This window comes from Lissotriton helveticus, chromosome 4_1, assembly GCF_964261635.1.
Source record: "Lissotriton helveticus chromosome 4_1, aLisHel1.1, whole genome shotgun sequence".
NCBI lineage: Eukaryota > Metazoa > Chordata > Amphibia > Caudata > Salamandridae > Lissotriton > Lissotriton helveticus.
Genome location: NC_136063.1, coordinates 1,051,783,310 through 1,051,806,652, shown reverse-complemented (window position 1 = coordinate 1,051,806,652; position 23,343 = coordinate 1,051,783,310). Strand labels below are relative to the sequence as shown.

Genomic DNA, 23,343 nt, shown 5'->3' with positions numbered 1-23,343 from the left:
GGAGCTATTCACTATATTGCGCTGTATGCTGATGATCTGCTTATGTTCCTATCGAATATACGTCTGACGCCCTTGCCGGGGCGAAGCGTTTACTTCGGAATCTTGAGGCGGTCTCTGGCCTCTAGATGAATTGGGAGAAGTCTTGCCTGTTCCCTGCTGCCACGTTGGATGGGGAGCCATTGCTTACTGATGGGGTGCAGTGGGAGTACCGATGTTTGTCCTATCTTGGGACCCATATTTATCATAAGCCTGCTGACCTGCTCGACTGTAACGTAGGGAGAGCTCTGCGGACTCTTAGGGGTAACCTGGAATTCTGGGGACCTTACCTCTGTCGGTAGCAGGTCGAGTGGCCCTTCTCAAAATGGTGGCTCTCCCTCAGTTAGTGTACTATTTTCCAACGCTGCCAGTCTGGATTCCAGCGTCGACCTTTAAACAAATTCAGTCAATGATCAAAGGTTTTATTTGGGCAGCTGGCAGGCGACGGGTAGCGCTGAAAACTTTAATGCGACCGAAAGAGGATACTGGGCTAGCGGTCCCTGATTTTGAGACATACTATATGGCAGCGCAATTACAGTGGCTTACTCAGGCACTGGCGCTGGAGTATCGGGGCAGGTGTTGTCGTCTATTATTTTACAACTGCCTTTGCGGCTCCAGACCCTTCCTAATGAGGTACGGACGCTTCGGCTTTGCTGGAATGGGAGTCAGCAACGGGCGATGATTGAGCGGCCTTATGCCACGGAGATCCCTTTAACCATGTGTACTGCTTTCCCGCACGGGGGCAATTGGTCTGCATTGACCGACTGGGGAGAGAAGGGGTTGTATATGTTGGGTGATTTGTACGAGGATGGAACTCTCCTCCCTTTTGACACATTACGGGACAGATATGACCTCTCCCGTGGAGATTTTTTGCTCCATTCAGCTATGGTATCGGCCATCCAAAAACACTGGCGGGAGAGGTTGTCTGAGCCGCGGACCTCCATGGCTTGTCAATAAGTTGTGATGGCGGCGGGGACCTTTCAAGCTGTTACTTGCTTATATAGGCGAATGACGTGTGAGGCGCTGACCCTGCTGCAGGAACTGAAGCGGAAATGGGAAGAGGAACTAGGCAAAGAGATACAAGAGAAGGTGTGGTCGGCTTTGGTTCAGAGGGCATGGAAAAGTACTAGAAATGCCCGTTTCCAATGAGTGCACTTTTTTATACTGCATAGGGCGGATCTTACCCCGGCTAAGATTAACAAATACTTTGATACGACACCACGAAATGCCCAAGATGCAATACAGAGGGGGCGGATTTCCGCCACATGTTGTGGGATTGCCCACAGTTGGGGTCATGCTGGGAGGCAGTGGTTACGCTATTGAGTGAAATCACTGAACGGGAGTTAGAGCCCGATAGAGGCACTTGCCTGCTTCACTGGTTTCCCCACACATCCAAGTCCAAGATCACCAGTACATTTTTGGACTTGGGTCTACTATTGACCAAAAGGAAGATTACGGCACATTGGAAGTCTAAGCGGGGCCCCAGTGTACAGAGGTGGAGAGCTGAACTCCTTAGATGGGTGGAATGTGAGGGTTGAGCTAGATTACAACTGGCTAGCCGTGCGCACAGCGACAAAGCTTTGGAGGCCGTAAGGGCCTGGAAGGCACTGGTGATATTATTGAAAGCCCCGGAGGCTGAGTTGGATGGGGTGTCTATGGCGAGTACCCCAGCCGCTTCGACCTGCTTAATATATTTACTGTCTGGCTGAATATGCCTGTCATATTTATACATGTACCTCTCACTGGGGGGGGGGGTGTACCTTGATGTGTGTCTCATGATATCGATTTTGTGAGGATTGTGAACTATTTCCTGATACCATTGCAATGTTTGACCTGTGTGACATGCCGGAGGGGGAGGATAAGAGGGTGGGGGGGTTAGTTGTAGATTCATTTTTTGTTTTGTTTCTTTTTGTTTGGTAGCTGCGGAAATGATTACCCGACATCGCCATCGCCATCCCGGACGGGTACAAGATCATCAGGAGGGACCGCATCAACCAGACCGGAGGTGGCATCGCCATCGTCCACAGGAACACCATCCGCATCACGACCGACGCCAACGACTCCTTCGCCGCAGCCGAACATCTCCACTTCCAGATTCACACCGACCCTAAGACGACCCTCAGAGGCACCCTCGTCTACAGACCCCCGGGACCACGCACATAATTCAGCGAAGACATCACAGACTTCATCAGCCCGCACGCCCTCCCCTCCACTGACTACATCTTTCTCGGGGACCTCAACTTCCACCTGGAGAACAACAAGGACCGCAACACCACCGCCCTGCTGGAAAACCTCGCCAACCTCGGACTCAAGCAACTGGTCAACACCCCCACCCACTACGCCGGCCACACGCTTGATCCCGTCTTCTCTTCCAGCAACTACATCACCTTCAGCCACGCCACCTGACTCCACTGGACCTACCACAGCTGCGTCCACTTCAGCTTCAAAAGATCCACGACCCACCACCACCCGCAACAGGTACCTCACAGGAATTGGAGCAAGATCACCGCAGACCAGCTCACCACCTCCCTCAGCCAGAGCCCACCCGCCATCACAACGGACCCCAACGAAGCAGCCCGCAACTTCACACAGTGGCTGACCGCCTGCGCCGACGACCTTGCGCCACTAAAGAACCCTCCCAACAGACCCAGAAGCAAGAAGGCATCCTGGTTCACCGACGACCTCAAGGACTCCAAGAAGACCTGCCGCACCCTCGAGAAAGCCTGGCCCCTCGACCGGACCACCGACAACATGACCGCCCTCAAACACGCTACCCGCAAGCACCACCAGCTCATCCGCACCACCAAGAAGAAATCCCTGAAGGAACGACTGGACAACAACGCCCACGACAGCAAAGAGCTCTTCACTATCGTCAAGGAGTTCTCCAACCCCAGCACCGGCACCAACGACAACACTCCGTCACAAGACCTCTGCGACTCCCTCGCCTCGTTCTTCCACCGCAAGATCGCCGACATCCACAACAGCTTCGGCGCCCCACCCACGCACCCAACCGTCGAACCAACGCCCCCCACCGCCACCCTTCGCACCTGGACCACGGTGACCACCGTAGACACAGCCCGCACGATGAACACCATCCACTCCGGATCACCGACCGACCCCTGCCCAAACCACGTCTTCAACAAGGCCGACTCCACCATCGCACCCCAACTCCGGAACATCATCAACGCCTCCTTCAACACCGCCACCTTCCCGGAGAGCTGGAAGCACGCCGAGATCAGGGCCCTCCTGAAGAAACCTACAGCGGACCCCACCGATCTCAAAAACTTCCGCCCCATCTCGCTTCTCCCTTTTCCTGCTAAAGTCATCGAGAAGATCGTCAACAGACAGCTGACCGCCTTCCTCGAGACGAACGGATCCCTCGACCCCTCGCAGTCCGGCTTCAAAGCCAACCACAGCACCGAGACCGCCCTCATCGCAGCCACCGACGACATCCGGACCCTGCTCGACAAGGGGGAAACAGTGGCCCTCATCCTCCTGGACCTCTCCGCTGCGTTCGACACGGTCTGCCACCGCACCCTAGTCCAGCGCCTCAGCAACATCGGTATTCAAGAGAAGGCACTGGAGTGGATCATCTTGTTCCTCGCCGGTAGAACACAAAGAGTCCGCCTCCCCCCGTTTCGCTCCGAGGCCACCGAAGTCATCTGCGGCGTCCCGCAAGGATATTCACTCAGCCCCACCCTCTTCAACATCTACATAAAACCTCTCGCAGCCATCGCACGCCAGCACAACCTCAACATCATCTCTTACGCCGACGACACCCAGCTGATCCTCTCCCTCACCAGAGACCCCGACACTGCCAGAACCTGCCTACACGAAGGGATGAAAGACGTCGCCGAGTGGATGAAGGACAGCCGCCTGAAACTGAACTCGGACAAGACGGAAGTCCTCATCCTGGGATCTTCGCCCTCCGCCTGGGACGACTCCTGGTGGCCCCCTGCCCTGGGCACCGCACCCAAGCCAACCGACCACGCACGCAACCTGGGCTTCATCCTGGACCCCTCCCTCTCGATGACCAGACAAGTCAACGCCGTCTCCTCATCGTGCTTCAACACCCTGCGTATGCTTCGCAAGATCTTCCGCTGGATCCCGACCGAGACCAGGAAGACTGTCACCCAGGCACTCGTCACCAGCCGACTGGACTACGGAAACGCCCTCTACGCCGGAACCACAGCCAAGCTACAGAAAAGACTCCAGCGCATCCAGAACGCCTCCGCCCGACTCATCCTGGATGTCCCCCGACGCAGCCACATCTCCAGCCACCTGAGGAACCTGCACTGGCTCCCCGTCGACAAGAGGATCACGTTCCGGCTCCTCATCCACGCACACAAGTCTCTCCACGACCTGGGCCCCAAGTACCTCAACGACCGCCTGACCTTCTACACGCCCACCCGCCAGCTACGGTCCACCAGCCTCGCCCTCGCAGCCGTACCACGCATCCGAAGAGCCACCGCCGGAGGAAGATCCTTCTCTTGCCTGGCTGCCAAGACTTGGAACTCCCTCCCCATCCACCTTCGGCTGACCCAGGACCATCTCGCTTTCAGGAAACAACTCAAGACCTGGCTGTTCGAGCAGTAGCATACCCCTCCCCCCAAGCGCCTTGAGACCCTCCTGGGTGAGTAGTGCGCTATACAAATGGCATGATTGATTGATTGATTGATTGATTACAGGCCTCTGTTGACTCCTTGCTTATTATTGCACAGTGTGTTCCTCCTTTAGTAGATTACCACATGACGCTCTTTTCTAGAGATTGCTGAATATATTTCTTCTTTGAGAGTATACACTTTGCGTTTGGAGCTATATAGAAATTGTTATTGTCCAGAGTGCAGCTACTAGCTTTTGTATCCTGTGAATGGCTGAATGTTCTTGTTTGGAAAAATGGATAAAATAGATATATATAAAAAAAAAATACTCTTCGTATTCCAGAGGGATCACCATTCTCATTAAACGCAATGTGGCTTATGTGGTGGGGGGTCTGAGACTGATTTGCAGGGGAGATATTGCTTGGTCTGGGGGCGTTTAGCCTCACACGATGTTACGATTGCTAATTATTATGGCCCAAATGTCGACGATCCACAAGCCCTAAATATATTGTGGAGCAAGATTCACACTCTTGGTACCACTTACCTAATCTGGGGAGGGGACTTTATTACGGCTGTGTGTCCGCAGATGGATAGATCCCGGGCCACTCCCTTGCACTACACGGACACACAAAGGCTATTAACAGATCTGGTGGATACCAATTATCTTCTCAACACATGGCGCTACAAACATCTTACACAGAGAGAGGGTACACATTACTCTGCAGTCCACTCAACATGGTCCAAGCTGGACTACTTGTTCGTCTCCGTGGGAATGGCACATTGGATAGAAACAGCGACACACCAGGCCTGCACGTACTCGGACCACTCTCCCGTTCAATTAGTACTGCAACCTAGGTGGACCAGTCCCCCTACGCTAGATGGCGCCTTAACCCCATGCACCTCCTTGACACGGTCTTTAGGACTGAGCTTGAGCAGGAAATTCAAGACTTCTTTGCGCGTAAAGCAGAGTCGGTGCCTAGTCTCACAACTGTATGGGAGGCTTTTAAAGTCACGGTTAGGGGTTGGTGTATTTCAGAAGGCGGGGGAATACTCAGGGATATTAGAAGGGAACTTCACCGGCTGGAAAATGAAATTAAATCACTTGAGAGAGACCTTGCCTCTGTGGGGGTGGGAGGGGAGACCTGTGCCAAATTACGAGACAAGTTGACAGAATACACGGATACTGTGGAACGAGAATGTAAATTTCGAGGGAAGTATCATATAGCGAGAGTGTATGGGGAGGGAGACCGCTCGGGGAAGGTCCTAGCGAAATTGGTGCGTCCACCCAAGTTCTCCAATTATATAGATGAGATCAAAGACTCACATGGCGAGACTCATAGAAACCTTCCAGAACAATTGCAGATATTTGTGGAATATTATAAAACACTATATACCTCCCAGAGGGGCCAGCCGCTCGACCTCCCACAGTACTTTGAGGACACGGGTCTGGCCTGGCTTGGGAACACTCAGCAAAAATTCCTGAGTGCTGACTTGAAAGTGGACGAAATTACTGAGGCTATAATGCAGATGAAATCCGGACGCATGCCTGGGTCGGATGGCCTCCCTATAGAATTTTATAAGACCTATGTGCAGCAATTGGCCCCTATACTGAAAGAGATTTTTTATGAAGCAAGAGACGAAGGTTACCTCCCGAGAACCATGAGAGAGTCACAGATAGTCTCCCTCCTAAAACCTGACAAATCCCCACTTCACTGCAAGTCCTATCAACCCCTCTCATTGCTAAACTGTGATACTAAGATACTAGCTAAGGTCCTATCTAATCGTCTCAGCCTGATGATGGAGCAACTGGTCCTGCCGGACCAGGCTGGGTTCATTCCGAACCGTGCAACATCGCACAATCTTAGAACGCTATTAGCAGTCCTGCAGGACATAGACCCTAACAGTTCGGCAGTGGCGGTGTTCCTTGATGCCACCAAGGCATTTGATTCGGTTGAGTGGGACTATCTGATTGGTACTTTAGGATACATAGGGATGCCCCCAGCTTTTCTAAACTGGGTGGGACTGGTAAACAGTCAGCCGCTCGCCACTGTATTGTTAACTTGAGCCAGATCCAATAATTTTACCATTTCCAGAGGCATGAGACAGGGCTGCCCCCTGTCTCCAATTTTGTTTGCCTTAGCGATAGAGCCCTTAGCTGCAAAGATCCGGCAACATCATAAAGACAGAGCATTAGTATACCCCTCTCGACAGTTGATAGTCTTGCTCTATGCAGACAATATTACATTATACATTAAAAAGCCCCAATAAATTCTTAACCCTGTTTTATGGAAAATAACCAAATTTGGCGCCATTTCTTGGATACAAATAAATTGGGCCAAGTCTGCAATCTTTCCCTTAACAGACTTGACTATACCACACCAACTCGACTACCCCCTGGTCTGGAAGAGTGACGAATTATATAGCTGGGAATAGGCATAACCAGGGATAAAGAAGCTCTCATGCGCAATAATTATGGGACCGCGATAGACAAAGTGACGGATAACATTACTCTATGGTTGAATCTGCCCCTCTCGATGGCAGTAAGGGTCTCGCTTATTAAGATGGTCCGTTTACCGAAATGTTTATACCTATTTATTAATATTCCATATAATCCTGGGAGGTTCTTCTTCAAAACGCTAAAAACACAAATCACTCGACTTATTTGGGGAGGGAGACAGGCACGTCTAAGCCTTACAACGCTGGTGCTACCCTACAGCCAGGGAGGGTTGAATTCCCCAATTTTGAATACTATTACTATTGCGCCCAAGCGCACTTTGCAGCCTACTAGTTTCACCCGCCTCCATTTATGCCACACTTGGCTGTGGAGGACGGTTATATGGCCCCTGTTCCACGCTCGGGTTACCTCTTCAAGGTAGGAAAAGATCGGAGTGTGACCCGTCCACGGTCGACTGTACTAATACAGCTTGGCCCCAATGAGGTATTCCCCTAGAATGCCCTTGATACGTCATCCCTTATTACAGCTCACTTATGAAGGGATATACCGGTGACTGCTAGACAGTCTCAAATAGACTACTTGGGGGGACCTTTATATAGGAGGCAAATTCCGTTCCAGGGAGCAATTCTTTGGCATGCATAACCCTACTTCTATGGACCTATTCATGTACATATGACTCCCGCAGAGTGTGAAAGCTGCCACTTCATCATTCCCTTTGGAGCCGCCTACCTTACCACCGCTACACGCGCTCTTGCAACCTGGACCTCCCAAACATGTCACATCCCTGCTGTACAAACACACGCAAAATGCCCCACCTCCCTACACTCCACTTGCTCAGGCAGAATGGGACAGGGATCTAGAGGCACCCTTTACGGACGAGCAGTGGGAATTTAGTTGCATGCAGACAGAAAAAAATACGGCTAGCAGCCGGTTGCGACTTATCCACTATAAATTCCTACACAGGCTATACTATACTCCTGCTAAACTTCATAAATTCTAATTACGGGAAGAAGATAGATGTGCACGATGTGGAAGGGAAGGGGCGGACTTTCTTCATTTAGCATGGCAATGTCAACAAATATTTGAATATTGGTCGCAGGTATTTGAAGGTATGTCACACATGATAGGGATACAACTGCAGCCGACCCCATTGGTGGCACTACTGGGCAGTACCCACGATATAGTTACAGTAAATAAAAAATACCTCGCACTAGGTTACCTCATTGCAAAACATTGAATAGCCTGTAAATGGGGATGAGGCAGCGCTCCTAAGTTTAAGGACTGGATATAAGACTTGACCACTTGACATGAGCAGTCGTTGTGCTATGCTAAGCTTCTTCCTCTGTCGTCGAGACCAAAGGACATATGGGGCCCTCTAACTGCATATCTCCTATCACAGAAGGCTGATACGGATACGGAACAGGAGGAGGAGGTGGGCGGGGCGCAAACTGTGGAGCTGGCTGTCGTGCCCTCTCTTCCCTATCCGAATGGTAATGAAGACCCTGAGCCCTGAACGTTGATAGAGGTGGAGTGGTGAGAGATCTGGATAGGGTGGGGAGGAAAAGTATCTGTACATATGGGAGCAATGACTACCCTGTTACTTTGTGAATGGGTGTACTGCCTGGTTAGCACTCAAAGTTATATCCCTCGGACCTCAGATTTGAGTTATGATACAATCCACGTTTTTCCCTTTTCCCTGTGGTACTTTTGCTGAAGCTGTGCAAGTGTATGGGGCTGGGCAGGAGAGGGTATTCTTTTATGGTTTCTTTGTAGTGTATTCATTACTCCTTCGGGAAGAACGGGTTGATGTAACTTGAGAATTCAATGATTGCAAAATGATACTTCTATGATGTACAATGTGAAAATACAATAAAGGTTTTTAAAACTTAAAAAAAATAAAAATAAAAGCGACCTTTTAACCCCATCGGTCTGTGATGTGATTCACTGCCCGAAATTAGGTGGCAGATCAACAGCGATCTCATGTTTCTACGCAGTGAAAGGCCATTAAAAATGGTTTACTGATCACCCTTCAGCAGCTTATTGCTGTATTTGGTTGTTAAACTAGTACCAATGAGGTGAAAGGTTTGCCAAAACACTGTTAAGGTGTAAAAATGACAAAATAATGAAGTGATATTATCACAAAATTACACTTTTGCACATACTTGCACATTTTCTACAGAAAGGGCACCTTTCAGAAAACTCTCTACTCACCTAAAATTGCACAATCTGTACGCAGTAAAACACGGGAAAGGAAGTCGATCCCTCCGCTTCTGAACGCAAGCAATATCCTTTCTTCCTATGTTCTTCTCCTGCACATACAGAGGGCAAACTGGTCAGCTAAATAACTTCTGGTTTTCAAGAAGACTGACTGCTTTTCCAGCGCCACTTGCACTTTGCTCACTCGTGACTGCAACAATCTCTTTTAGCGATCACACGAATTCTATTCACGTTAGCCATGTGTTTAAACTAGACACAACTGGACTGCTAACTTTGCATTCATTACGTCCAGCTGTGGGCGCCATGATATGGATGCGAGCGGTTTCTTCGTTTTATCTTCCATGTGTTTTTTGTACAGTGTAGTTGACAACTGCGGGAATAGAAACTGTTTTTTCAGTCTGTAACACATTTGTTGTTCCACATTTCTCTTCAGTTTGCACAGTATTACAATAAAAACGTTTTGAACTTTGTTGGAGCTTCGAGAATATACATGCTTTGCCAATTTTATAGAGCAATGTCATACATGCCAACATTTTAGGACAGGGACGTGGGAGATTTAAACTACAAAAACGGGAGAATGAAATTTCCCCATTGACTTCTATCGTAAAAAATACTATTTCAGGCGGGAGACAGCTATAATTAAGCCATTTTTGGCTTGAAAAATCGGTAGTCTCCCGCCTGAATCGGGTCTATTGGCATGTATGCAATGTGTTACTGCGGGTTTTTTTGTTTGTTTGTTCTTTAAATCTGGCAAGAGACGTGTGACTTGTCTAACAAAACCATCTAGTCATTTTCAGCTTGCTTATGCGTGACCTATATAGTTATCAGGTGTGCTTATATGTGACATTTTTAAAATCATGTCTAAAAATTTGTTGTAAATATTGAAGCTTTTTATTTACTTGCCCATCTGTATGGTATCCTAATGAATTGTTTTTTAAATCAATGGTTTTAATGTTAATTTTTTTAATTTTTTTATTTGTTTTTAATGTAACATACATTGAGACTTTTAACATGCATTGTAATATCTTAATTCTGTACTTTTTATGGTTTCGTTATGTGTAACCGAATAAAAGTTTATCAAAGACTATGTGACATTTTAAGGCCATATGCGTTTGATACTTTATCGTGTATGGAACAAAGCAGTTATAGCCGTGAAATACGAGAAGTTTAGGACAACACTCAATTTGCACAATAAAATGGTTTAGGAATGGCATTAAAACAGACCAGAATGGAACATGATCTTATAAAAAGTAAGGACAGGGCGAAGCAGCCCTGCCAGGTGGCACGCATCGTGGGTTAGCCTAACACATTTCAATGCTTGGCCCCGGGTTACCACGCTGAAATTCAAGATCACGCAATTTAGAGCCCCTCTTGGATCTGCTCTTGGCACTCTTCTTTGGCAGGAAAATCAAACTGGTGCTTCGAGCAGCTCCTGGTCTTGTGATAAGGGAGACGATCAGCAAGATGTCAAAAAACACATAAAGGGAAAAAGCTACCCTTACCCAATCCGGTCGGGCCTGAGGGGAGCAGTGCTTACTTTGTAAAATATGAAGTCCAGGTGCTCAAATATTTGTCGGAGGTCACACCTACTTTTCTCCAGCTCCACCCACTTACTCTGTTGGCTCCACCCACATCCTCAACTGGCACTGCTAATAGTCAGAGGTAATACCCTATCTGAATTTCAGCAATGGAGCCTTCCTCATAGCAAAGTTCTGATAGAATGTTTCCCTACCCTGGGACATTTTGAAAAAGATTAAATCATATCATATCATTCATCCACATGTGAAGGAGAGCAACATAGAATGTGCACTTGAGAACAGCGTTGCTCAGCCAGTATGCAGTTAGATCACAAAATATATTGCAAATTACATTAAGAACACCTTAATAAAAATACAGAAAGAAAAGGTAAACCTCTGATAACTAAAGGGTTCATTCAGCAAATACAGATGTTCTCCACAAAGCACAAAAAGGTCAGCAAAAGATTTAATGTAAAATGTATGTGTAAATCCTATTTACATGTTGGTAAACATTTGTCTTCATCAGAACATTCTCAACTTGCCAGTCGTAGCGTTGAGACACTCTTGCTCCAGGGCACTGGTTTTAAAAGAGGGAGGAGGCCAGGTGAGAACCGAAGTGATAAGTGACTAGTGACTGGTGATAGAAGGAAAGAGGATGGGAGAAGAAAGGGAGCTGAAACAGACCAGAGAGGAGAGAATGCTTGAGAAGGGAGAAAGATAGGAAGTAAGAGTTATGAAAATATTTTAAAGGGCAGAAAGAGGATGTTGCAGAGTGTCGGAAAAGAGTTAGAGAAAAAGAGATGGGGGTTGACACAGTGAGAGATGCTTGGCCGACATCTGCGCTATTGCTTTTTTGTAACCAAGACACACTGACTCGGTGGAGGTTTGGGTGTACTTGGTTATATTTCTTCCCACTGAGTTCCAGTGGCTGGAGAGTAAGGTCCAGTATGGAAGGGGCACCTGGGACACTCTGCAAGCAGTACTACAAGCAGTACTACAAAGTGATATATGCACACCTCTGTGGTGCAAGATGGGGGACGTTTTCAAAGGGTCCTAGATTGGCAGCTCCAGCCCAGACACTGGTAGAAGGCTAGAAGTTAACGATCATAAAACTAATGAGGTAGGTGAAGGGTTAATGGGGATGAATGCCGTGGGTAGCTAAATTGTCAGGGCCACGGGCACTACTGTGGCGTTTGGTCACATCACCAGTGTTCTAGGTAGTGTTTCAGGATCATGTTTCCGGTCCTACCCATATATTGGTTGAATGTAGTCTAATTACTCAAATTAGACCCTTGTTTGGTGACTGCTAGAAAGAATAATTTGCTGGTTTCTTCAGAGAAAATATCGGTGGTGGTGGCCCGGTTTGAGAATCAAAGCACTGCACACTTTATGCCGCACTGCCTTTCAGACTCCACCCTGCCAGCTACAGAAAGCATTCTCCCACGTGTATTTATTTCTCACGCTCTCCCCGCTTCTGGCTTTGCCCATGAATTCAGACCACTCGCTTTGTTATAGCAGAAAAGGCCACTTTATTCAGGATATAAATAATCATAAAATTTCCCAACAGATCATCAATCATGTAACTTTGGCATTTGAACGCAAACCATTTATTTATTTATTTATTTATCTCATTTCATTCAAAATTTTGACTTTATACCGAAACCATCAACTAATCATCAATAACTTCCCCAACATTTTCCTTCCATTTTTTCCCCTCCATTGTTGTGTCTAATTCCCCCTATCTAACTAATAACTAGAGGAGCCCGCTCTAGGCTTCTCTTCCCTGGGGATTTTATGCCGCAGCCATCTGTTTGGGAAACGCATCCTGAAGTGGCAACTAAGATTAGAACTCTTAACTCATGAATGTACCAGCCTTCCAACAAGTACATCATGCGTTTTTTTTTTAAAAAGGGGTGGGCGGGTGGGATTCTGTTTTTACAGAAAAAACGCCCTCTCTATCTTACGCCTGCTCTCCTCACTAAAAAACGCCGTCTAATCTGCCCTAACGCTCTCCCTGCCTCGCGCTCCTGGACCCTACCATCTGTGCAAAAATCCGCAGGGGGAGACGTCTCGCGCCGCTCGCCCCTGCGGAGGCATTGCCCATGAATTCAGACCACTCGCTTTGTTATAGCAGAAAAGGCCACTTTATTCAGGATATAAATAATCATAAAATTTCCCAACAGATCATCAATCATGTAACTTTGGCATTTGAACGCAAACCATTTATTTATTTATTTATTTATCTCATTTCATTCAAAATTTGGACTTTATACCGAAACCATCAACTAGTCATCAATAACTTCCCCAACATTTTCCTTCCATTTTTTCCCCTCCATTGTTGTGTCTAATTCCCCCTATCTAACTAATAACTAGAGGAGCCCGCTCTAGGCTTCTCTTCCCTGGGGATTTTATGCCACCCAGGAAAACCAACGAGTTTTCCTGTCCCCACCTAAAATAGGACAAACATCTTGTTTATAACTTGGAAGTGCACCAAACGTTGACCTGTAGTTCTTGTGCAAGCACGTCTCTTATTTCCACTAAATAGTAGGCCATGCCTATCTGGGACAGATGGACCCCGTCATCCCGGAAAAGGTGGCTCTCGCTACCCGAGATGCTCTCATGTCGCAAAACCCCAATCTTCATAACCTTACAAAAAACTTGCATGGCTTTATTTAGTTTTCTCCTGGCCTTTTCGACTGCTCCATGGGACCTGGCCTGCCGCCACGATTGTCTGTAAACAAACTCAGTCCAAAACACACGAGTGGTCGGCCAATTTATCCTCAAAACTGTCAAGTCAAGTTGCATTTGCTTGATGAGCGTGAGTCCTGACCTTTTAACCAAGTCATTCTCACCCAGATGCATTACCAGTTGATCCGGGCATCCTCGTACGTGGAACATTTGCGATAGAGTAGGAAACAAATCAACCCACTTCATTCCTCCCTTACCCTTCCATACTACCTCGTGCGTCACGCTAGGGATACCCAATGACCGTCCATAAACCTGCTTCTCCGCAAACAGGGCTGCCCACTTTATAAACAAATGTCCCACCATCCAGGTCTGTTTCTTAAACTTCGAAGTTGCACCCCGCACTGTACCTGGAATGAAATGAAAATTAGACCCACACAACCTATCAGTTTTTTTTTTTGTTTTTTTTAAACAACAGCAAAATCATTTTCTAACATAACGTTTGTAGCTGCTAGATTTCCATCTGCCTATGCGTTTCAGCACATCCACACCTAAACCCAACCTGCCAGCCTCTGTAGCCGCCCCTATCCGAAAAGAGTGTGTGGCAAAAAACTGCGGGTTTTCCCCCATAAAGGTCAGCGCTTTTCTTAACACCGCTAAGAATTGAGAACTTGTAATCTTCCTCCCAGATTCATGTATGAAAATCGGTCCCCTCTGAAACTTGTCCCCAGAAGCAAAATGAACCCACTCTTGCACCGGGCAACAATCTGCTACCCCACTCTTGCTCAGAAAGACCCACGTCCCTCGGCCTAGCTGATCTGTTTTCGACCTCCTCACCCAAATTCCCAATCTGTGTTCTCTTACCGAAATCTCAGCACTGGATAAACCTGTGTCCTCTCCCACCCCCAAAACTTCCGACACCCTGAAAGCCCCAAAGAACATCCAAATCATAGCTAACCTAAAACGCCCCACCTCCCAAAGATCATAACAAATTAAACCTAACTGATCTAACAACTTCTGCAATAAGTCAAACGTGATGGGAGCTCGCGGCTGCTGAACAACACTTGACCCCCTCTGTACCCCTTTCAACATTCTTCTAACTAATTGGTCCTCAACCGGGTCAAAACCCCAGAACAACTGACCGTAAAATGATAAACCTGACAGTTTTCCTGCTATGGTTGTATGTGACAAACCTTTATCTATGAGAGTCAAAACAAAATCACAGATACTACCTTTGACCTTCCCCACTGACTCAGCTCTGCCCAAACTCTGTGTGTACTGTACAAACTCTTGCCACGCCTGCACATAGCTTCTTCTTGTCGAAGGGGCAATGGACTGCTCGACTATCTGACGTATCCTCACTCCCCTAGGGCCCATATGTTGTGCGGCACTGATGTTTTGTGGAAATCTGCCCCTGGCGCCAGCTCGCGGAACTTCTGCCACTGAAATCGGGAAAGAGCATCAGCGATGGAGTTATTAACCCCTGGGACGTGTTTAGCCTTAAACATCATGTTGAAACTCAGACTTAAAAGCATAAACATCCTCAGTAGTTGCAACACTTTAACATCCTTAGCCTTTTGGTTATTTATCAAGTTCACCACTGCCATGTTGTCAACATGAAATAACACTGACCTGTTCTGAAATTCTTTGCCCCACACTAGCAATGCTACAATCAGTGGAAAGAGCTCCAAAAAAGGCTATGCTCCTGCCTTGACTCTTCCAATGTACTGGCCAACCCTCTGCACACCACCTGCCTTCCCAGAAGATACCAAAACCATTGGATCCCGCTGCATCTGAGTATATTTGAACTTGCCAAATGAAGTTGTCATCCACAAACTGTAAAGGTACACCATTAAAATTGTCCAGGAAGCACAGCCACACTCGCAAATCTTCCTTGATGTGTTTCGTCACTCGCACTTTGTGGTGTGGGAGATACGCTCCCGATAAAGCCATGCCTAGACGTCGACAAAACGTCCTCCCTGCCCTCACCACCCGGCAAGCAAAGTTCAGATAACCCAACAAACGCTGCACCTGCCTCACTTCAATCTTATTGGTATCCATAATCGTGAGGAGAAAAGCCTTAATTTCACAAATTTTACTCCGTGGTAGGCGCGCATACATCTGTGTGGTATCCAACTCTATGCCCAAAAAGGTTATGACTGTATCCGGTCCCTCGGTCTTGTCTTGTGCTAACGGGACCCCCAAAACTTCGGCCCATCTCTGAAAATGCATCAATGCCTGTTTACATTGCCCAGTGTTTGCTTTTCCTACGAACAGAAAGTCATCTAAGTAGTGACAACTGACACTCTCAGGACACGTCTGGGAAAAAATCCATTGTATGAATGTGCTGAACATTTCAAAAATCGCACAAGAGGCCACACAGCCAATTGGCAATACCTTGTCGACAAAATAATGTCCTTCAAAGAACATTCCTAATAGTTCAAAGTCAGTAGGGTGAATTGGCATTAAACGAAAAGCAGATTGAATATCACATTTGGCCATTTCAGCTCCCTTGCCCATTTTCGTCACAAGCTCCATTGCCTCATCTACTGTTGTGTAGGATACTGATGTGTCGACTTCTGATATAAAATCATTGACAGATCCCCCCTCTGGCCAGGATAAATGCTGTATCATCCTATATTCTCCAGCAGCTTTCTTGGGAATAACTCCAAGAGGGGAGACCATCAGATTCGGCAAAGGGCAATGCCGGAAAGGGCCCGCTATTCTACCAACTTCGATTTCAGTTGCAAGCTTCTTACGGACCACCTCCGGCAATTCCTTCGCCAAACGTAAATTGTCAGCCCACCTCTGGTGCCTGGGTCCCTGGTATCCCAGTTTAAAACCTTCTTGAAACCCCCAGAACAATCGAGCTGCTGAATCAGTATCAGGATATCTATTCAACCAGGGCACTAAGTTGTTCAATTTAATTGGAGTAGGCGCCTTTCGGGAAAGTATGGAAAGGGGCACCTCTGCCTCTTGTTGTCCAGCCCCCCTGCTCTGGGAACCGCTGCTGGTCACCGCCTCTGTACCCACCGAAATTCCCTGCCGGTGCATTACATTGCGTAAGCGGATGCCGTCCCCCACAATGGGAACAGTCGTGTTTGAAACGGCATAATGGCCTGTTGCACATGCCCCTGTTGTAATTCCAGCAGGCTCCTGTACCTGAAGAGAAACCTCTTCCCCCGGTACCCGCTCCGAATTGAGCGGGACGCCATAGAAAGGGCCGGTATGGGACTGGCAAGCCACTCGCTGTATGCGTCGTAGCTAATGGATGAGACGTGGACATCCATTGAAGCCACAACTCTGAATCCACATCACCCCAAGGCTTTTCTACACAGATGCTAATACGAGCTCTAAATTCCTCGTCATAATTCAGCTAAGAGTATCCACCAAAATGTGAATGTGCCTTCCTAACTATGTCCATATATTTGTACAAGGCCACAGATCTTTCAGGATACCTTTCACAGTAGATGCTCGCATAAATCAAGAAAGCTGAGGTCCAGTTCTCAATCGTGCGAGGCACCCTGGGACATCGCGCCAACTCCCATTCTTCCTCTTTTGACCCCTCTTTGGCCTGTGGATCTCGGTGAAGCAACTTGAATATGTCCACAAACTCGTGATTCCAAATTTGCTGTTTAGTTTTTTCTGATAAGTGGGAACCCAAAGGCATCGCCAGACCCATATAGGGAAGCTTCTGCCCAACATTAACAGTTACTCTTTGATCGGACGCCGCCTCCTTCGTATTCCCTCCCACCACGACCGGTAACTCCTGGGGTAAATCTAGCGTACCTGTTGCTGCACTGGACGGCAGCTTACCTGGAACTGCCGCGGCACGCGGTACCACAATCTTTCTGCCCTCTCCTCCCCCCACCAACTCCACCACAGGTAGTTCCCTGACATTCACTCTGTCGCTCCTTCCCTCATCCCACACTGCCCACCATTGATGCATACCGCATGGTAGCTGTCCTGTCCGCCGCTGTAATTCCATCGGAGCCATCCGCTCTTGATAGTCCCGTGGTGTCACATTTTGAACCGAAGAGTCCGCACTTGACCTCTGGAACAACAAAGAAGAATTTGTCGCCCCCTCCCCAATCCTGACCTCTTTCCCCACATTGCCCCCAACACTTTGTTTTGAATTTACACTCTTTTTGCTTTTCTTGAAAATCCTAGCCTGACTCCTGGATGCCTGACTAAACTCACCACTCCCTTGAAAACCAGCACTAGTCCCTGGGCAAGCCCCGTCTCCCACCCCCCCATCAAACTGTGACCAAATCAGACTTGAACTCCGCTCTTGAGGCCTATCTGATCGCACAAAATCCGCTCTGGATTCGCTAGAGTAAACTTGATCAAGCTCCCCAGTATCCCTTGACACTATAGGGGCAGCCGCATTAACAAATGGCCCATTCAAAGAATTCACCATTTGCGCTTCAACCATGTCGCTCTGTGCTCTCGAGTTAGCCACCTCTCTGGAAACATGGCGCACATCTTGTTTGTCAGTGAACATTAGGCGCTCCACCCAAAGCAACTGACCGTCTCCGCTCTCGCCCCGCGCGCTCTTCCTGTGTGGAATACCATATGGTGAAGGGCGTGCACATGGAAAAACATATCGAGTGTCCCATTGCCCGGCGTCTTGATCCCTAGACAAAAGTCCATGTCCTTGGTCCTGCTCGCACTCTACTTCTGAGTCAGTCTCTTCATAATATTCTTCTTCTACCTCAGAATCACTCACATCCTGAGTCCCCTGACCTGAGCCATCTCGCTGACCTGTCTGATGCCCCACCGCCGAATCCAATGGAGGCTTCCTCGCTCCAGTCTCCACCACTCTTGTCAACCTGGCACTATTCTGAGGTATAGGGATAGGAATCAGCTGAATGAGGGGGGCACTGGTGGGTTGCGTGTCATAAACTATTTCTTCTTCGCTGTCGCTTGAATACGCCACTAAAGAACCCAACCCACCTCTCATGATGAAGTTCTGACTGGCAGAACTCTGCATATAGTCCTTGCCCGTCGCATCCCGCACGGGAAGACAGCTAAAGGGGTGGGAAAGTAATGCCAACCCCTGTTCACCTATTCTGTCTTGCGTAAGGGCCACCTTCTTAATCGCTTTTTCCTTCCCTTTTCTCTTCGGTGCTACCTGTGTACCCTTCGTAGCCGCTCCTGAAGGTACCCCCGCCACCTGCACATTTACCTCAGCTCCAAAGTCACTTGCTGCCTTCTGCCGTGTGAGGGAAGACGCTCTTCGCTCCTCTGTACCCCTTTCTGTCTCCACAGTTCTTAAGGCTGCTTCCGCACCCGCGCTCAAGGACCGAGCTCTCACCTTCTTCTTCTTGACAGAAGCCGGTTGACAGGCTTCAATGGCAATTTGAACCCCTTTTGCCGCTTGTCTCCGTGGTGGGCGCTTCGGGGGAAGCATTTCCTCAAGTGCTGCTTGTGTCAGCATGTCCTCCCTGCCTTCCTGCTGTATTACCCTTAAGGCAGCTATTAAATTTTCACTCATATCCATTTCTCCCCTTCAACAAAAACCTCCCTTTCTCTCACTAAATACACTATTTCCTACCGTAATGTCAATATAAACACTATCTACGCTCACTATTCTGTTTTTACTGAAAAAACGCCCTCTCTATCTACCTACGCCTGATCTCCTCACTAAAAAACGCCGTCGAATCTGCCCTAACGCTCTCCCTGCCTCGCGCTCCTGGACCCTACCATCTGTGCAAAAATCCGCAGAGGGAGACGTCTCGCGCCGCTCGCCCCTGCGGAGCCATTTTGCTTGCATTTCGGCCTGTTGCTGTTCTCTGACCCCTTCCCTGGCGTGTCATGAACCCAAGAGGTTTGGGCAGTAAACCAAAAGTATGTGCACAAAAGAAATTGGCACATTAATTGTGTGCTGCTGTAGTCACCATTCAGGCGCGCATTAAGTAAAATATTGGTTTCATTTCTGTTGTGTGTTCAATATCTTTCAACGAGGCGCTGCTTTAGATGAGTTCGGAGCCTCAATAAAGTTTCAGCAATCTCAGCAAACACCGTGGTAGCTCCGGCTCCACAATCTCAAAATCCGACGATGCTCAGGGGGCCCTGCCCTAGCCGTACATTATATCACGATATGGCCAGGATGGCGGGCCGCCCGGGGTTATGTTAAAGGCCCTGCCCAGCCCCTGCCCTTCTAGCCTCGTCGTCCTGGCCAGGGTGGTAATGAAGACCACGTGTCACTTTAACAATTGTTATACACAGTAGCTCAAGAATAGTCCGACAGTGCACTGGTTATTTCACGAGTGCGGTAACCTCAGCTACAGAAGCCTACAGCACGGTTTGCTGAGATTTGAAACATAATCGAGGCTCTTGGTAGTACTTACGGTTTACTGGTGGTTGGCGGCCGGAGCACTGACTATTTAAGTGATAGGCCTGGTGCAGCTCCTGCTGCCTGCCCTCCACATCGTCGGGCTGACCTGGCTGAACCGCTGATGCCTCGTGGGGTGTGGGCGTGCTGGGGCGCATGTGCGTGCCATTCTGAAAGCAATATGTGCACACTGCCTGCCGCACAGCCCCCACCCCGCAGAAACCTAATCCAGCCTAATCCGTGTCCCGCCCGGCACCCGCCCACCAGCAACAATGAACTAAGGGCTGTCTCTGCGCGCCAAAAGCAAATTCGCAATGCGCATGCAATATGGAGGATATTGGGTAAATAATTATGGTTAGAACAGTAATTTATCATATCATTTGAATCTTGGCTCTCACAGCCGTAACACTTCACTGGGACTCACACGAGGTACAAACAAATACAACACTTTCTGCCCGAGTCAGTGAGGTAAATTATGTCATCAATGCCATTGACGTGCACATACGTGTAGACCCGGCCCTGATAAATAAGTGCCGGTGCTAAGCACCGGCACAAATTAAGCACTGCTTGTAATGCTTCTTGAGTTTTATCTTATGGAGGAAACCTTTCAATAAACCTAACTCACTTGAAAATACCTCGGGGTAATCCTCACACACTTCAGCACCTATGCTTGGTTGCTCTACCAAGTATACTGGTTCAAGGGCATTAGGATCTAACTTGATGTCTAGGTCTTTTTGATGTCTCCACCCCAGTAAGCATGACCCTTTCTTTGTTAAATACACTTTTCCTACAGTGACTCTATCCTTGAATCTGATGTGCATAATGACCATTCCTACTAGGGGTATGGTGTCCCGATTGTATCCTCCTGGGTTGATGTCTGGAGGTAACACATCATACTCTCTGTTAACCGACCTTGTTTTAAATACAGTTTCATCTATGAGTGTGTAAGGTGAGCAAGAATCTGCAAATACATTATAGGGCACATTGTCAAGCATAATCTCACACTCAGGGTAATTACAATCAGAACTCTCAAGAAGTTCGTTAACCTGGAATACAATGTCCCCTCTGGGTTCCTCCTCATCCAAAATAACATGGGTCACTTCTTTTTTCATGTCATGACACACCTTGGTAAAATGTCCCCTCTTGTTGCACTTCTTACACATTGCTCCCCTTGCTGGACACTTCACACTATTAGCTAGGTGATTGGGATTGCCGCAACGGAAACATTTCAACTTTTGGGTTTCATCTCTTAAAAAGGAACTGCCTTTTTGTACATATTTGCTTTTGTCATGCCTATTAGACACTTTCAGTATCTCTTCCTCACAAACTTGTTTCACTTCAACAGCATCCTTCATCTCATTCATGCAGAATGCCGTGTGCTCGATGCTTTTTGCTATATCCACAGCTTGTTTCAAATCTGGAGCATCTGCTAGTAATTTTTCTTGTATTTTTCTATCTGATGTGCACCTAACCAATTGGTCTCTGATAAGAGAATCTGTTATGTTTCCAAAATCACAAGTGGAAGACAATCTCGGGTAAATTATCATAAATCTCTCTAGCGTGCTTTCCCAAGTTATGTAGCAAAATGTGAAGCTTCCTTACAGATGAGAACCTGTTGCCTCCAATAGCTATTAGATAGGACTCAAAAATCCTTTCCCAATTTTTCTACGGAGTGAGAGGTTCACCATCATCATTTAGGCAGGGAGGTGGTTGTGACATTGACATTGCTGTCGCCATTTAATGATTAAGCCTGGAATGAGTGCCAAATGTAAGTATATGAGCAGGTACAGTGGCTGTAAAAATTACCAGTGAAAAGTGTCAAAAACTGCCCTGTCTTCAGAGAAAGCCAATGGCTGGTATGAGTACTACAGGAAGTGGTCTGGGTATGGGGGTCTACTATACATCAATTACCATATGTTATATATGTACCTACTAAGTCACACAGTTTTATACTATTTAGATGAACTTGTCAATACACTCAGATATATCACGCAACAAAATTGTGTCTTGTTAAAAATTACTCATAAAAGATTTATTTACCTCCCACTAGGGTTACAATCTAACATCTATCACAAAAGTTAAAAAGAATTTTTTAAGAAAACTCATACATGATTATACATTTATAAAACAAGTCAAAATTTGATCAAAGAAACAGTCGACGCAGCGTTTCGGTGTTATTCCTCTTTTACACCTTCTTCAGGACTTTACATTTTGACTCCATAAATTCTGTTTATTGTTAAAAAGTTTGACATTTCGAAAGAATCCCACACGAATCTGCAGGCTGTTCAGGTTTTTTCAGATTCCTTTAGTTATACTCGGTATCTGAGTATCTTTGTGTTCTATGTGCAACAATAAACAGAATTTATGGAGTCAAAATGTAAAGTCCTGAAGAAGGTGTAAAAGAGGAATAACACCGAAACGCTGCGTCGACTGTTTCTTTGATCAAATTTTGACTTGTTTTATAAATGTATAATCATGTATGAGTTTTCTTAAAAAATTCTTTTTAACTTTTGTGATAGATGTTAGATTGTAACCCTAGTGGGAGGTAAATAAATCTTTTATGAGTAATTTTTAACAAGACACAATTTTGTTGCGTGATATATCTGAGTGTATTGACAAGTTCATCTAAATAGTATAAAACTGTGTGACTTAGTAGGTACATATATAACATATGGTAATTGATGTATAGTAGACCCCCATACCCAGACCACTTCCTGTAGTACTCATACCAGCCATTGGCTTTCTCTGAAGACAGGGCAGTTTTTGACACTTTTCACTGTTTGAACCCCTCACCCTGTACAAAAACAGGGGTACCTCCAAACTCTTTTTATGTAAAAATTACCAACCACAACAATTTACATATAATACCCTAAATCAATTTGCCTAACATTTGTGTAAACAGAAAAGTACAACACATTAACCCCTTTTTCCACCTTCTCAGGACTTGACTTCTCCAGGATAATAATTTTACATCAAAATAAAAGAAAATGGTCAGGTTGTTAATTTACATTTGAATACAATTAAACCTTTCACCAATACAGTTCCACTAGTCATTGACTACCTATGTTTAAAAGTTTACGAATGCTGTGCCTATCAGCGTGATACCACGGAGCAAAATCCTGACAGGCTTTAAAAGTTTTACGATTGCTGTGCCTATCAGCGTGATACCACGGGGAAACAATCCTGACAGGCTTCCTGGGTTTAAGCTGTGCCTGTCAGCGTTGTTAATAAAATATTTCCTTCCTCAACTTAGAACCAATAGGCTATTACTAGCTGTGCCAATCAGCGTGCAGCCAACTTCAACGCTAATACGGCTTCCATCTGGAGATTACTAACTCCGCATGAACAGGCGCTTCCTCTGCTCCCCTGCGCCGTGACTTTCACACAGAATGCCTTCAAAAGATCGGAAAGTGTTAGCACCCTCCACAGCCTTGCTACGCAGATGACAGATCACCGGGCACCTCACACGGCTGACAGCAGCTGACAGACTTCGCC

The 23,343-nt window shown here is 47.0% G+C and overlaps 1 protein-coding gene across 2 annotated transcripts in view; it reads right to left on the bottom strand.

Annotated features, from left to right (window-relative positions):
- The window catches only part of CMBL (carboxymethylenebutenolidase homolog), a 716,939-nt gene extending 707,431 nt beyond the window's left edge, over positions 1–9,508 (bottom strand). Inside the window, exon 1 of one of the 2 annotated variants that reach the window (XM_078687646.1) lies at positions 9,304–9,508. The gene's annotated coding sequence lies outside the window, so the exon portion shown is untranslated. The remainder of the gene's footprint in view (positions 1–9,303) is intronic. The other variant, XM_078687647.1, reaches the window with a different exon arrangement.
- Between the last annotated feature and the right edge of the window lie 13,835 nt (positions 9,509–23,343).